This window comes from Fukomys damarensis, unplaced genomic scaffold (genome assembly GCF_012274545.1).
Source record: "Fukomys damarensis isolate Sample0158 unplaced genomic scaffold, DMR_v1.0_HiC HiC_scaffold_21, whole genome shotgun sequence".
Classification (NCBI taxonomy): domain Eukaryota; kingdom Metazoa; phylum Chordata; class Mammalia; order Rodentia; family Bathyergidae; genus Fukomys; species Fukomys damarensis.
Genome location: NW_022900933.1, coordinates 35891771 through 35894753, shown reverse-complemented (window position 1 = coordinate 35894753; position 2983 = coordinate 35891771).

The window sequence follows — 2983 nt, the reverse complement described above, 5'->3', positions numbered from 1 at the left end:
AAGCTAAGAGTTAAAAATGCACAAATATAATGAACAGCCATGACAACCCTATCATTGTCCCCAATTCTATGTGAGGAAACTGAGGCACAGAGAGGTAAGTGACTTACTGAAACCATAAAATGTATTACCTGGCAGATCCAGGGTTTGTTTCTGGGCATGTTATTCCAAAGTCCACACTTTTAACTCTGTATAATTTTTACTGCCTTGCTTGATTTGATTTCTAGAGTGGGCTTTTTGTTTGAATGGTCAGGCTCATTTAAATTGACTATTTCTATGGTTTCATCAGTAGACTATGAGTCCAGAGATAGAGAGGGGCCTGGAAAACATACTTCCAGAGCAGACGAAGACCAACCTTTGAGTATGCGTGGACTATTGACTGGGTAAATACAAACATTCTTAAATCCCAATAAAAATCCAGTTCTATATTAAGGTGACCCCAGAGGTGCCTCACTGCCCCAGCATTTGCATATTCACTGCCTATCTCCAGGGTGTAGGGAGCTCTGCTTTGTTCTTTAAATTGATGGCTTATAATTAATATTATCAACAAATATTAAGACCTAGGACCTCAATGTTGGCACACTGGATGCCTAGAGAGAAAGGAAGAACAAAATCTTGACAGTGGTACCTTCAAATCCATATACACAATTATTATCATTTTAATTTTTATTTGGTTCCAAGAAAATTACCCACAGGAAGTATTACACCCAGACATTGCTTCTTCATTTCCTAGGTGTTGGATGCTGGGCGAAGTATTTATATCCACTGGTTTGCTCCATGCTCCAGTACCCCAGGGACAGGGCCACTGTTACTGTCCCCATTTTACAAGGCAGGAAATAGAATTTTGAGAGCTTTCTCAGGAAATGCGGTGTGGGGTCTCCCTCCCATAAAGAAACAAGCTGACGTTGGAAACTGGCCCACTCCAATTCCAAAGCTTCCTTTTCAACCAACTTAGACTAATTTATTTACATTACGGAAGAAGTGCTGCTCACAATTGCTATTTTATGGAATTCAATACACCTTTATTTTATACGGTATAGGTGGCAATCATCAAAACAACTGAGAAACATAAGCTGAGGACATGCGTCTCCTCACCGCATATTGTTAACAAATCACTCTTTGCAGCGTTTTTCCAGTTTCAGCCACAAGTTCACATAGTACCATTCTACTCTCCACTTCAGAGCAAGAGGTTCTGAGTGAACATGAGATAACGACAGACACGCACATCAGGAGACATCTGGAGCTCCCTTCGGGAGCCTTGGAGCAGCACAGGCTGGTTTGGACACTCTGACAATGGGGGACTCACAAACCTACCATGAGAAACTGAGAAAAGATCTCACATTTCCTGCCAACACCAATGTTTTTCTGAATGTGGTGCCTGGTTAAGGTGCTGCACTGGATTTAATGTTACAACAGGTTTACCATCTAGGGACTGAGGGAACAGAGGGAGGAGGGGCAGGAGAGGCACCCTGACTCTTCGGCGAGTCCAAGAGGAGCACAGAGGACCAGAGAACCCATCAGCCTTCTCTGCATTTAATGGAGTACTTTCAGAGAGTTCTAAAAAATGTAATACTTATAAATTTAAGATCCTCATGAGGCAGAAAGAAAGATCAGAGAGAGAAAAATCAATCCTAGGGAATGAAGAGATCTAGAGGACATCTCTTCCTTCCACTGGCAGGTTGAAGACAAGGGCGACAGTCTCCAGCTGGCAACACTGCACCCCAGGGTGAGGAGCTCAGGAACAGCCAGCTTTCCCCTGGAAAGCCCAGCTTGGGGACTCCCAACCCTTGGCCTGGCACACAGGGCTCAGTGCCTGGCAGCTGTCTTGATCCTGGGGCTTGGGACTGGTCTACCCAGCCACACTTACTCCCTGCACACCCGGGGCTTAACCCACACCTTCCTAAATAGGGACAACTGAGATATTTAGACCCCAGATACCACCTTGACCAGAGCCTTACAGTCTACCTCCCTGTGCCAGTTAGGTTCATAGTTTTCCATCAAAAAGAAAGGTTTTGGATAATAGGACTATGTGTTGTTGTTTTTCACTTATCACTGTGAGATCCAAGAAAAATTATGGAACCCCTCTGAATCTCAACTGAATCATCCACCAAATAAAACACTGTTGTTATTAATAACAGACTATCCACCTTGATTGATCTCACTGTGTCCTAATGTTTTATTAAGCATATTACATCATTTTCACATAGAATCTTCAAAATAACTATGCAAGGTAAGGAGTTCAGATTAGAATACTGTTTAGAAACACTAGTTGTGATCAAAATATATGATGAATGTTTAATTTTTTAAAAACTTACTGCAATAGAAGACGTATTGCCATTAGTCCCCCTCAAAATACTCTCCCTTGCTTCAAAAACACTCATCCCATCATTTTTGCCACCTTCTGGAGCAGTTCTAGAAGTTTACTTTCACGAGTGCCTTTACAAAGCCTGATCAAAAACTGGAGTAAATGCCACAGTGGAGTGCCATCTAGGAGAGAGGCAGGCTTGTAAAAACATTACAGTGTTTCCTCATCCACCTTATTCACCCAGTCTGGCACTGCGTAACTACTGGCTCTTCCCCAAAGTCAAAATGACCATGAAAGATAAACATTTTGAATCAATTCAGAACAGTGAGGCAGCCAAGACAACACAACTAAAGTTACTCAACGAAAAGGATCTCCAGAATGGCTTTGGACAGTGGCAAGAACTATGGGATAAGTGTGTTTTAAGCAAGGGGGAGTTTTTTGAAGGGGGCAAATGACCATGTGTCGTCTTTTACTGTAATAATTTTTAAAGTTAAATCTCACCTTTACTTTCAATCTCACTATATCCAGAATGGCTTTACAGTGGCAAGAACTATGGGATAAGTGTGTTTTAAGCAAGGGGGAGTTTTTTGAAGGGGGCAAATGACCATGTGTCGTCTTTTACTGTAATAATTTTTAAAGTTAAATCTCACCTTTACTTTCAATCTCACTATATATATATAT